At 45.3% G+C, this 13,004-nt stretch overlaps 1 long non-coding RNA gene across 3 annotated transcripts in view; it reads left to right on the forward strand.

The window, feature by feature from the left end:
- Positions 1 to 3,190: 3,190 nt before the first annotated feature.
- The window catches only part of LOC107522370 (uncharacterized), a 43,428-nt gene continuing 33,614 nt past the window's right edge, over positions 3,191 to 13,004 (forward strand). For 2 of the 3 annotated variants that reach the window (XR_009549928.1, XR_009549927.1), the window contains exons 1-2: positions 3,191 to 5,102; positions 12,489 to 12,641. This is a non-coding gene — a long non-coding RNA (uncharacterized LOC107522370). Of the gene's footprint in view, positions 5,103 to 12,488; positions 12,975 to 13,004 lie in introns of those variants that run through there. The other variant, XR_009549926.1, reaches the window with a different exon arrangement.

Genomic DNA, 13,004 nt, shown 5'->3' on the forward strand with positions numbered 1-13,004 from the left:
TGACCCTTGGGCAGAGAAACTGTTCTCAGTATAAGACACAGAGAATAGCCATAAAGAAAAGAAATCAATACACTGAGCAACATTAAAGTCGAGAACTTCCGTATGACAAAAGACAACTCAAAGCAAGTCGTAGCCTGGGAGAATTTTCAGTGCATACAAATGACAAAAGACGGTTGGAAGAATATAATTCAGCTTCCTACCAATCCACAGGAGAAGAAAGCAACAGAAAAACTGTAGGTGAAACAGAGAGACGCCATTTTAATTGTCAAAGGATTCAGCCTGCTGGGCCTTCCCAGCTGTCTCTGCGTTGTCCTCGGGACATTTGCCGTGACTTTCACTTTGGGCTGCCCCATGGTTCTTCCACAGCGGTTGCTACTTGTGGTCTGGTTAACTCGGTTGACAGTAGGGGCCTCAGTCAGCTCCCTCACTTCACAGAGCTTCTGTGTGTGCTCATGGCCCATCCTGTCCTTGTGAAGACATTCCCCTCCGGTGGGGAGGCTGCTCAGAGTGAGAAGCCAAAGTCAGACCACTTCAACGCTGAGCCCTCTAACCATTCTCTTGACTGCCTGTGATGCTGTCACTGAACGGAATTGGGACCATCAGCTTTCCAGCCACCAGTGCCTGTGTCTCTGGAAGCTCCTCTTTTGTCCTCTAAGCTAAAGACACCCGTCCATTTTAGCTTCCAACAAAGATGGCCTAGCACTTTCTGGTGATGGAACTGTCTACAGATTGGGGTGTATGTGATAGTGACCCACATGTGTGTGGTGGCTGAGACAGGAAGGAAACTTGGTTCTTTCTACATGGTTGGGTGTCTCTGCTCACAGGGTCACCAAGCACCCAACCATCTCTCCCATGCTGCCAAGTCTTCATGACTTTCTTGTGTTCCTGGACCAACACTCACCCCCAAACCCACCACTAATGAGGTGGAAAGAGAAGGGTTGTGGATCTATCTATCTTATCTATCTGCCTGCCTGCCTGCCTGCCTGCCTGCCTGCCTGCCTGTCTGCCTGTCTGTGTGTCTATCTATCTATGTCTCTTGCTGCAGTGGCAGGACTCAGAAAAAGGAGGTTTGGAGCAGCAAGGGAACACAATCCTTTATTCACACGGGGACCTCAGGGTTGGGGTGGGAAGGCAGCAGTTCGGGCCACGTGGAGGCAGCCAAAAATGGCCACCCCCCACTACTGCAAGAGAGCGAGAGACGGGGAGGGAGAGTAGGAGGGCTTTTTAGGTCAACACCCAGGAGTGATGTGTTGGGACAGGATTGGTTGGGGAAAGCACCTGAAAGTACCTTATATCTCTGTGTGAAGTGGCAGAGCCTTGGGGGACATCTGCACAGCATATCTATCTATCTATCTATCTATCTATCTATCTATCTACCTATCTATCTATTATCTATCTATCTACCTACCATCTCTCTAATCTATCTACCTACCTACTTATCATCTATCAATCTAATCTATCACCCATCTCTATAGGAGCTTGAATCCAGGTCCTTACCCATGGTGCACCACTGCATGGCCCCTTAATTTTTTCTTTTTTTTTTTTTAAGAGAGATGTGTTTTTGCTTGTCAAGCACAAATTGTAAATCTATTTATTTACTTTCCCCCTTTCTTTTCTCTCATTCCTCCCTCCCCCTCTCCGTCTTTCTTCTTTCTTCCATTTGCCACCAGGATTTTGCTGAGCCTTTACAACACCATAGTAACTTTTTAGTTAGAGAGAGAGCTAAAGAGAGAAAGACAGATACCAAAAGGCAGTGCGTCACCACTTGTGAAGCTTCCCCTTTGCATGGCACTCCTGTGGGATGGCCAGGAGCTCAAAGCCGGGCCACTGCACAGGGTAAATCTGAGTGTCCTATGTCCATGTTCTGCTCGACTCCTCTCTGACATCATTTCTGTTCAGTTCCACTAATCAGAGCTAAAGCTCACAGCTCAGCGAGTAGAGCACATGGCGTGCATGTGTGAGGCTGTGAGTTTGGTCCCTGACTCTTTTTATCTGCTGCAACAATGCTCTGGTCTCTGCTTCTCAAATGAATGAATGACTTCACTCCTTTCAAAGAGGGGAAGCTGCTACTGTGGGGCACGGACATTCTCTGTGCCACTAGGACATCTTGTTCATGGCCAATGTGGTTGCCTCCAGAACACAGCAATTCACTTATAACTATAGAGAGGTGCGGAACTGCTGTTTGCCTCTAGCCCTTTCTCATCTGGAGTATGAGTGATACTTCTGAGAGGAAATCTCTTATGCCAAACCTTAAGGTCATTGATCCTTTTCATCATTAGATCTCTCTGCTCTCGAGCAGAAAGACATCCACACTGGACTATGTGAGGCCTAACCTCCTCTTGTTTCAGAAATAATGTTCATTTGAGGATCTAAGCTCTACTGTGACCACCGGAAGTTGGTGTTATGGGTTCATCTAGTTACCTCTTTCTTATAACTTGCCAACTCAGCCCTCATTTTTTCATGAGTATGAGTTTCTTTGTTAGTGCATAGTCTCTCTGTAAAACTATCTAAGAACTTACTCTTCATTTCTTTTGTGCTGTGAGTCATCTCAAGTAAGCTAATTTTGTCCTTGGCCTCTATTTTTCCAGAGTCTGAATCAATTCCGTACATTTTCTGCTGACTTGTGCACGTGGCAGATTGTTCTTTTTGTACGTTGAGATTTTAAGTTGTGCTCCACCAGACTTTCTCTGCAGTTACCTCCAGTATCCTGCTAACATCTGTCCCTTACTGAAAGTTGGGGGCACGGCAGGCTTTGCTGAGTCTTGGTTGTCTATCTGTTCCCTTGGGAGTTCCAAGCACAGCTCTGTGTTGGAGACAGGTGTTTGGGTCAGTGATAAAAGGCATAGACGACAGCAGTCTCCAAGTTCCTGCCACATGCTTGTGTAGTAATACGTATTGCAGGAGCAGTACAGGTGCAGGAAATCAGGGGTGACACCCAGCTCCACTTCTGGGGTGAACCCCTGTATTGCTGTGCTTGAGAGGTGGAGCACTGTTAGGAGAATAACACAGACACACCATGAGTGAAGACACATGGGCGTCAAGTTATTACTGGAGTTTCCAAAGCAGCTGGATAAAATAAAACATAATCTGGAGATAAAAGCAGAGACATGCTATGTACTGCTGGGCAATCATTGGCAAATGGGTCAAGAAATTGCCACTTACCATATTTGGGAACGACTCTCTGCCCTGATCCAGCTTTCTAATCTTATTTCCAACTTGACACCATCTCCCCAGACAATATGTTTAGCCCACCTGCATGTTAGCTGTAGACCTCAGGCAAAAATTAGTGAAGTCTCGGGCTCCTTGAAATATACCTGAAACAGACTTCATAACTTTTTCTAAAATGGAGACCCCAAATTTCATCTGCTATATTCTTACCTTTAGGATGCTAGTTATTAAACAATTTGTTTTGTTTTAGATCTTAATGCTTTTTCAGTCCCCAAGCTACAGATGTTACCATGACACCAACCTGACTTCCCTGGGCAGGGGACCTCACAAATGTGCCCTTGGAGCCCCACCTTCCCAGAGCCCTGCCCCAATAGGGAAATATAGAAACAGGCTGGGGGTATGGATTGACCTGCCAACACCCATGTACAGAAGCCAGATCTCCCAGATTTTGCACCCCATAAGGATCCTGGGTCCATGCTCCCAGAGGGATAAAGAATAGAAATACTTCCAATGGAAGGGATGGGATGTGGAACTCCGGTGGTGGGAATTGTGTGGACTTTTACCCTTATTATACTACGGTCTTGTCAAGCATTATTAAATTTAAAAAATGCCACTTTATGTAACCTTCATTCTCTGTATAAGACCACACTGTGTTTAGTCTTTGTTTAAGAAATGAGATATCCTTGGTGTTGAAGTCATGGTAGGATGAGCTCCTTAGGCCGATGCTTGGGGTGTATGTTGTGAAATGTGAAAGAGGGGCCGGGGAGTCCTCAGTGGTGGTTAGACAGGGTGAGAACATGGATAACATGGATGGGAGAGAACGGTGAGGGCTTTCAGGGTGTCCACAGTAGAACATTGTAGAAGTGTGGGCACCCCTGCATGAGGGGCCAAGTGTCACTTCTCATCTCCCTCACAGACTTGGATAAAGGCTGGAGAGAGGGGGCGGGGTGGGGGGCTGAAAAGCTGTTATCACTCACACACCAGCAATGGCACCAGACTCTATTAAACTCTAGCACCTCCTGCAAGCCTGCCAGAAGTCACCTTTTCAGTGACACCTATCTGATGGCTTTGTTTAAGATTACAGTTACCTCACTCTCCTCACCCCCCAGGCCCTGAATTCTCTTTTTTGAGAATTTTTTTCAGTTCCCCTCCTCACTCCAATCACCTTCCTACCAATACAACTCTATAGACCTCTTTAAAAATTATTAATGATTTAATAATGATGAGCAAGACTGTTAAGATAATGGGCACAATGACACACAGTTCTCACCACTAGAGTTCCATGTCTCATCCCCTCCAATGGAAGCCTCCCAATTCTTTATCCCTCTGGTAGCATGGACCCAAATTCTTTATGGCGAGCAGGAGGTGGGAGTCCTGGCTTCTGTAATTGCTTCTCCACTGGACATGGGTGTTGGCAGGTGGATCCACACCTCCAGTCTGTTTTTGTCTTTTCTTAGTGGGGCAGGGCTCTGGGGAGGAGAGGTTTTATGACACATGGGTGAGATTGTCTGCCCAGGGAAGTCAAGTTGGCATCGTGGTAACTAGACCTCTTATTACATTAGCTCACTTTTCTTTTTATTGAACTATCAGTAGTTAAGGTTTAGTAATCCACTCGCTTGACTCTAAGTGATGTGTTTCCAGCAGTGATTCTTGACAGCTTGCTGAGAGTTTCCCTTTCCCCAGAAAGATGCTGACAGTGTTTGATGGCACAGACTGTTGCCTCTCTCTTGTTTATTAAATGTCTACTTTATTATTTAGGAAGAAATGTGCTCTTGGCTCCTGGTGGATATGCCCCCTTCCTGCACCAGCCTGTTCCTTGATGTTTATTCAGGCACAGGGCTCACAGGTCTGGGCACCTGAGACTGAAGTTCTGAAGACCTTAAATAACATATTGCAGTTCAAGGCACAATTGTCTAGACACCACTTTTCTGAAGGTTTGTATCTCTTATTCTTCTTTACATTTTGGTAGACAAGTGAGATGACTCTATGACTCCGCTGAAGTCCTAGTAGTGGCTGAATCGTCCTTGTGTTTCTCTTCCTCCCTTTCCTTCTCTTCTCCCTCTTTGGTTTCCCTTTTCTTTTTCTTTCTTTTTTTTTTTTTTTTGTGGTGAGCTGGGACTTCACTTACGCAGGAATCTACATCACTGTGGAGCATTTTCTTGTTTTCATTCAGTGACAGAGACATGGAGAGTGGAACAGAGCCATACAGCACAAAGCCTCATCTGTCCCCACGGCACTCCCTGTGCAGCAGTGAGACTTGAACCTGGGCCACTTGTACGGAAACACAGGCACCTTACCCAATGAGCTATCCCCTTGACCCAGGGTCCTTACTGTGTACAATGCTTTGTTCTCTTTCTTAATGCTGTTCAGCCTATTCTAGTATTTTCATGTATTTTGAGTTTTGTTTTTCCCTTGCGCCCTTTTATTCCTTTCATATTATTAATAATATTATTATTGTCACCAGTATTATTGCTGAGGCTTGCTGCCAGCACTATAAATCAACAACTCCTGGTGACTTTTTTTTTTTTTCATTATGTTTCTTCCTATCTTATTGGATAGGACAGAGACAAATTGAGAGGGGACGGAGAGGTAGAGAGAGAAAGACAACAGAAAACCTGTTGCACCACTTATGAAGTGTGCTCCCCTGCAGGTAGGGAGTAGGGGCTTGAACCTGGTTCCTTGAGCATGGTAATATGTGATTTTCACTGGTAATATGTGATTTTGGGCATGGGCCCTTGAGCATGGTAATATGTGATTTTCACTGGTAATATGTGATTTTGGGCATGGGCCCTTGAGCATGGTAATATGTGATTTTCACGCCCCATCCTTTAATGCTTAGACTGAATTTTTCACTAGAACGCCAGTTCCTAAGGACAGGTGTCGCCAGCTGCTTTATCCCAAGGACAGTGCCAAGCTCACTTAGTGCTCCCCAGTATTTGTGTTGGAAGGATTAGATGCCTGGATAAAATCAAGGTCGTGTGAGTCAGGCTGGATGTTCTCTGGAAAAGTCTGGAGCACAGATTAGCTCCTCTCCTCCTGAATGGGCCTTAAATTCCAGCAAAGGATCTCTCCCTGGCGTCCTCTTGAAAATGGAAACACCACCAAACTTGCAGGTTATTTCACAGGAACTCGCAACTACTTTGGACTCATGATCATATAAGAAAGTTCCTCCTAGGGAGTCGGCCGGTAGTGCAACGGGTTAAGCGCAGGTGGAGCAAAGCACAAGGACTGGCGGGAGGATCCAGGTTCAAGCCCCTGGCTTCCCACCTGCAGGGGAGTCACTTCACAAGTGGTGAAGCAGGTCTGCAGGTGTCTGTCTTTCTCTCCCCCTCTCTGTCTTCCCCTCCTCTCTCCATTTCTCTCTGTCCTATCCAACAATGACGACATCAACAACAACAATAATTACAACAATAAAAAAAAACATCAAGGGCAACAAAAGGGAATAAATAAATAAATATTTTTTTAAAAAGAAAGTTCCTCCTAGCTTAGGGCAATGGGAATGTCACATTTAATGTAGGAAAATGACCAACAGCAGGAGGTAGAGGCTCTGAGGGTAGAAGACTGGCAGACCTGCGGAAGGAAGGGGATTTCACAGAAGCAGCCATCCAAGGTCTCTGCCTTTTCCACGGGACACTCCTTCCTGCTGGCACTCACTTTGATTGCTCCAGTGCGACTGGAGTCTGATTGGTGCTAACGGTTTATGGTCCTGCTGGGCTTCTGAGATTCAGGACTTGTCTGGAGGCACCAGGATGCTTGTGGGTGGTGAAAACAAGGACTGAGACATGGAAAAATGCCCAAAGGTTCAAAAAAGAGGAGATAGGAGAAGCATGCAGGAAAGTGAGCTTCACCCTAGGGGTTTCGGGACCGGGAGAAACATGGGCTTTATATAGAGAAAGGGGAAGATGCCTGCTGTCTTAGGGTGCTGTTCTGAAAAAAGAAAAAAAGAATCTATAGAAATAGTGTCATAATTAAAAATATAGTTCATCGATTACAGTCCATGACGTTATTTACGCTAGGGAGGGAAGGCTTTTCTTTTAATTTTTATTCTATTTATTTATTCATTTACTGGACAGAGACAGAGGGAAACTGAGATGAAAGAGGGAGATAGACAGGGAGAGATAAAGAGCCACCTGCAGCCCTGATTCACCATTTGTGAAGCCTCCTTCCTGCAGGTGGGACCTGAGGGCCTGAACCCAGGTCCTTGAACACTGTAACATGTGTTTAAACACCATTCAGTCACTGGGAGGCTTATTAACAACACAGACAAAATACATAACCCCCAACATAAAGACTGCACAATGTGTGTGGGGCAGATGTCCAAATCTGCTTTCCCTCTCTGTCTTGGCCTGCTTTTTCAGGCCTGCAGGGGCAGCCAGGAGGTCAGCCTGGCTTGCAAGGTCACAGGGTGAGGTTCAGGTGTGTGGCAATTACCAGGCAGGAAGACAGGCACATGAACAGCCTTGTCTGCACAGGTGTGCTTGCAAGCCAGTGCTGCTGGTGTTTACCTGCTTGTCCTCATGGTCTCTGCTAATTTGTAATCTTCACTTGTGCCGTTATAGCATCAAGGCAGCTGAGAACTCCAGGCCTCCCAACCTCCAGCCCCACCTGCCACCATCTGTAGTGGGAGGGGTGGGGGGTTATAAAGATCAGCTATAAGGTAGAAGGAGAGACCACTTTCTGAAGTAAAGCACCCATGTCCCACCGCCTACTACCCCAGAGTACAATTCCCCTTTCCTTCTCTGGTGCAGTGGAAACAGGCTTAGTCACACATGTCGTACAACATGGAAGTAGAAGAATTGATTCCTAAAATCATCCCCACCCCTATCTCTAGGATGCTTTTCATGTCTACCTGGTTGGGGAGTGAAGGTGCTCAGAACTAGGGAAACTTGAATTATTGTGATACTTGATCTTCCTCTCTCTCTTTCTCTCTCTCTCTCTCTCTCTCCCTCTCTCTCTCTCTCTCTCCTCTCCCTCTCCCTCTCTCTCCCCCCCAACTCTTTTCATTTGGTAAGCCAGTGAGGAATTAAAATGAAAGGGGATGATAAAGGAGAGACAAAGAGAGACAGCTGCAGACCTGCTTCACCACCTGTGAAGTCTGCCCCCTGCCGGTGACAGCTGGGGACTTGAACCCAGGTCCTTTTGCGTGGTAACACCTGTGCCCCACAGAGCACACCACCACCCAGCACCCATGATGTTTAACCTTCTCTCATCCCTTTCACATCACTGACAGTGTCAAAGCCCACCCTAGTCAACACCTAACTCCTAAGAATTTTTCAGGAATGTCACTGTCAGCCCCTTCTGGCGGGAACATCATTATAAGCCCTCTCCCACTCGCTTACAGCGTGGGTTTGTCCAAGTGCACTTTGGATCTCGTGTCAGTCTTATGAAGGAAGTCAATTTCAGTTCGTCCTTCTTCTAAGCCCTCTCTGTGTGTATTAAGCTCCAGAAATAGGAGATAAAGGCCAGATGACAAGTTTCTCCCTAGGATATTCATATTTACAGTGACACAAAATTAGTAACTATTGGGCTATCGACTGGTTGATGACTTGCAGGCGAGAAATAGGTTAGATTCAGAACTACATTTCCCAAGAACTTGTGTCCGATGCAGCCACACTAGCCTTCACCTCTGCAAATCACTAAGTTCCATTTAATGAGCTGACCAATGATAGAAATACGGAGTCCTGTGTTTTAAACTCCATGCCCACCCCTGATGGGCTTTTTACTCTGGCCTCAGCAGCTACAGTCATGGCACCAGCTTCCCGTGAGGGGGAGACTGGTGAGAATAATTATTGCCATTGTTTATTGCAGGGATTTATAGTCAGCAGTAAATATAGTTGTTGATACATATGTGAAATGTCTCAGTTTTCTGCAAAACACTCTGACCTCCCACCTAGGTCCTCCTCCACCATCAGCACTAGGACCTGAAAGCCCTCCCTCCCCACAGAGTTCTTGACTTTGATGCAAGTCACCAAAGCCAGTCCGAGTTCTGCTTGGTGTTTCCCCTTCTGCTCTTATTTCTCCACTTCTGTCCATGAGGGACATCAGCCCACTTTCAGCCTTCTCTTTCTGGCTGACCTAGTGAGATATTTTTACTTTCTGTTTACTCTTGCTCTCCTCTCCTAAATAACTCTCCAATTTCAATACCATGCATCTTTCTTCCCGACCTGTCCGGTTTATGTCCCACTTGACTTAAACCCTGCTCAGCATGTTCTCCCTCTGAAGCCTGTCTGTTCACTTACTTTGCCCCCAGGAGTTTGCACGTTCTACCAGTGGCTACAGCCACAAGGCTCCATATTGGGAGGAATTCATGCCTCTGAAGGTCACTGGGAGTGGGGCCAGGCGGTGGCACACCTGGTTAAGCACACACATTACAGTGCCCGGAGACCCCAATTCAAGCCCCCGGTCCCCACCTGCAGGGGGGAAGCTTCACAGTGGTGAAGTAGGCTACAGCTGCAGGTATCTGTCTGACTCTCTACTCCTGGGTCCCCCTCCCTTGTCAATTTCTCTATGTTTCTATGCAACAGTAAATAAATGAAATTTAACAAATCAAAACAAAGCAATAATTTTAAAAAAAGGTCCCAGATCACATCAAACAGATGGGGTTTACAGTCAACAGTATTTATACACCTTTCCCATATTTGCGAGCTACTCTCTTCCCTGATCCAGCTTTCTGGTCTTTTTTTCCAGCATGACATCACCTCCCCAGACAATAACTTGGATTCACCTGCATATCAGATTTCAGGCTCAGGGAAGAAAAAAAAAACAACAACTAGTATAGCCACAGGCCTTTGGAATATAACTAAAATATGCCTACTAGCTATCTACAAAATGGAGACCCCCAACACTTCATCTGCACTATTCCAGCCTTTAGGTCCATGATTGGTCAACAATTTGTTTGGCTTTGTATGTTAACTCTCTTTTCAGCCACCAGATCCCAGATGCCAGCATGATGCCGACCAGACTTCGCTGGGCAGACAACCCCACAAATGTGTCCTGGAGCTTCGATTCCCCAGAGCCGCCCCACCCCACTAGGGAAAGAAAGAGACAGTCTGGGAGTATGGATTGACCTGTCAACACCCATGTTCAGCAGAGAAGAAATTATAGAAGCCAGACCTTCCACCTTCTGCACCCCACAATGACCCTGAGTCCATACTCCCAGAAGGACAAAGAATAGGAAAGCTATCAAGGGAGGGGATGGGATACGGAGTTCTGGTGGTGGGTATTGTGTGGAGTTGTACCCCTCTTATACTATGGTTTTGTCAGTGTTTCCTTTTTATAAATAAATAAATAAATAAATAAGTAAACAAATAAGATCCCTGGGGGTTATAAGCTCTATCTACACTTCCAAGGTTCCAAACTCAATGTGTTTCTTCTATTATTTGAACTAAGAAGGTGCCTAGCCTGTGGACTTTCTAATGGATAGAGTAAATTAAGGGGCTGGGTGGTGGTGTCACTGTAGATGAATAGGTTCCTGTGCACAAGGACCCAAGTTCAAAACCTACTGCCCATTTGCAGGGGAAAGCCGTGGGGGTGGGGGGTTGACATAGTGCTGCAGGTCTTCCTGTCTCTCTCTTCCTTTCTCCCATTTTCTCTCTTCCCTCTCAAATTAAATAGATAAATATATAGAAAAATAAAATTATTAAAGATATAGTAAAATGAATTGGAAGAAGAATTCAAGTAATTCTGACCCTGTACCTCCCAGTGCTCCAGAGAAAGTGTATCACTTTTATTCATTTAATAGGCAGAGACAGAAAGAAATTGAGAGGAGAGGGGAAGAGAGAGGGAAGGAGATGGGGAGAGACACCTATAGTCCTGCTCCACCACTCATGAAGCTTTCCCCCTGCAGGTGGGGACCAGGGGCTTGAATCGGGGTCCTTGTCCATTGTAATGTGTGGACTCAACCAGGTGTGCCACCACCTGGCCCCCAAAAGTACATTTCTTAATTTGCTGGTCCTGATTCTGGAATTTAGTTCACTCTCGCAGTGAAGAGACCTTCATTACAGTGACACTCCTCACCCCTGCCCCACACGCCAAAGCTCTGGAATGTGTTTACAAACTTTTCAGCATTTTTTTTCTATTTTTTTAACCACCAAGATTATCACTGGAGCTGGTGCCAGCACTACAAATCCACTGTGCCTGCGACCATTTTTTTTTGTTTTTATTTTCCTATTTTTTAAAATATTTATTTCCTTTTTGTTGCCTTTGTTGTTTTTATTGTTGTTGTAGTTATTATTGTTGATGTCGTCATTGTTGGATAGGACAGAGAGAAATGGAGAGAGGAAGGGAAGATAGAGAGGGGGAGAAAAAGACAGACACCTGCCGACCTGCTTCACCGCCTGTGAAGGGACTCCCCTCCAGGTGGGGAGCCGGGGCTTGAACCGGGATCCTCATGCCAGTCCTTGCGCTTTGCACCATGAGTGCTTAACCTACTATGCTACCTCCTGATTCCCTATTATCCTGTTTTTTAACTGGATATGACAGAGAGAAATGGAGAGGGAAGGGGGAGAGAGAGAGACAGACACCAGCAAACCTGCTTCACCTCTTGTGAAGCTGCCCCCTCACTGCCCTGGAACTGGTGAGCAGGGGCTGGAGCCTGGGTCCTTATGTGCACTTACCTGGGTGCCGCCAATCAACCCCCTTGGTTTTCAGCATTTTCTATGGGTACGGGACATGGTTCTTTCCAAATTTTATACAAAATTGAATTGTTTTGCCTGGATACTCTTATTTCTTAGAGGTTTCATATCTCTACCTTAGACACAATGCCTGTGATTTTTTTTTTTCCGGGAGTAATCAAAGCTGACTTCTTCAAATATAAGCTAAAATTCAGAAATGCATTTTATTTTGTTTTGCTGAGTAGCTGTGCTTTTAGAATAAGTTGCCTACTCATAGCTGATTCAAATGCTATTTGTTTTTGTAGTTGTTGCTTGTGTTTTTTTTTTTTCCTGTTTTGTAGCTGTTTAGTTCAGAGAGGACTTGAAGGGCTCTATCATTTGCTCTGCTCCTCTTCTCTTGCCTCAAATACAAAGACTCACAGCATTACCACTCACATTACAAAGCCATTTGTGTAAATGGCAGAGAAAGTGCTTACTGCCCCTGAGACTCAAGGGTGCTGAACAGAGATTATAAGCATCTTTCCCCAGACCTAGCCTCAGCAAAAGGACCACTTTCATCAGCTGAGAGCACTGTAAGGATACCTTATAAGGTGTACCCGGAAACACTGGGAGACTGTGTTTGTTCACACTAAAACCAAACGAGAAAAAAAAAAAAGTCATTAATCACTGCCTGGAAATGATCATGCATTTTCTTATTGGCAATTGCAGGTTCCATAAGGAGATAATTGTGTCATGCAAGCTGTCAGTCTTTGGGCTTCTGTATCCATCACAACAGTAGCAAGAGAAGAAGATTCTCAGCAGATGTAGCCAGCTGCAATGAGGAAGGAGCCTTAAGTCAAACCAAGACCCTCTCTTGTGCTTGTATGTGTATATGTATATGTATGACTTTATATGTAATATATGATTTGTATCTATATTTTATATATAGTATTTTATATATAATTTATACATTATATTTTCCTATATATAAATGTAATTATATATATATGGAAAGAGAGGGGGCCTCTGGAGACTGGGCACACACATAATTTCACCACTATCAGGCTGTCACTTTTCACCACTTTTCAAGCAGAGAAAGTTATCACAGCACTGGAGCTGTGACACCCTCCCACGTGGTGTAAGTGTAGAATCTGGCGTATTGCACTTTTAGGCAGCTACCCTGCTTTAATGCCTCAGATCTCACACCGGAGCACTTCTTCTTCTTCTTCTTCTTCTAGCATTTGC

The sequence above is a fragment of the Erinaceus europaeus genome, chromosome 5 (genome assembly GCF_950295315.1).
Source record: "Erinaceus europaeus chromosome 5, mEriEur2.1, whole genome shotgun sequence".
NCBI classification, from domain to species: Eukaryota; Metazoa; Chordata; class Mammalia; order Eulipotyphla; family Erinaceidae; genus Erinaceus; species Erinaceus europaeus.